Source organism: Arachis ipaensis, chromosome B06, assembly GCF_000816755.2.
Source record: "Arachis ipaensis cultivar K30076 chromosome B06, Araip1.1, whole genome shotgun sequence".
Taxonomy (NCBI): Eukaryota; Viridiplantae; Streptophyta; class Magnoliopsida; order Fabales; family Fabaceae; genus Arachis; species Arachis ipaensis.
In genome coordinates, this window is record NC_029790.2 from 57,726,951 (window position 1) to 57,727,801 (window position 851).

Below are 851 nucleotides of genomic sequence, written 5' to 3' on the forward strand. Positions count from 1 at the left end.
AAAATATTGACTCAGCAAGTCAATATGATTTCTCAGAGTCTGAATGGAATGCAAGCTGNAGATCTGTGATACTGATAAGACTAATGGAGTAGATCCTGAAGACTACAGGCTCATGCTTTTCCCTTTTGCTGTAAGAGACAAAGCTAGAGTGTGGTTGGACTCTAAACCCAAAGATAGCCTGAACTCTTAGGATAAGCTGGTCACGGCTTTCCTAGCCAAGTTCTTTCCTCCTCAAAAGCTGAGCAAGCTTAGAGCTGATGTTCAAACCTTCAGACAGAAAGAAGGTGAATCCCTCTATGAAGCTTGGGAAAGATAAAAGCAGCTGACCAAAAAGTGTCCCTCTGGCATGCTTTCAGAATGGACCATCCTGGATATATCCTATGATGGTTTATCTGAGCTATCAAAGATGTCATTGGATACTTCTACAGGTGGATCCATTCACCTAAAAAAAACGCCTGCAGAAGCTCAAGAACTCATTGACATGGTTGCTAATAACCAGTTCGTGTACACTTCTGAGAAGAATCCTGTGAGTAATGGGATGCCTATGAAGAAGGGAGTTCTTAAAGTTGATACTCTGAATGCCATATTGGCTTAGAACAAAATATTGACTCAGCAAGTCAATATGATTTCTCAGAGTCTGAATGGAATGCAAGCTGCATCCAACAGTACTCAAGAGGCTTCTTATGCAGAAGAAGCTTATGATCCTGAGAACCCTGCAATAGCAAAGGTAAATTACGTAGGTGAACCTTATGGAAACACCTATAATCTATCATGGAGAAATCATCCAAATCTCTCATGGAAGGATCAAAGGCCTCAACAAGGCTTTAATAATGGTGGAAGAAACAGGTTTA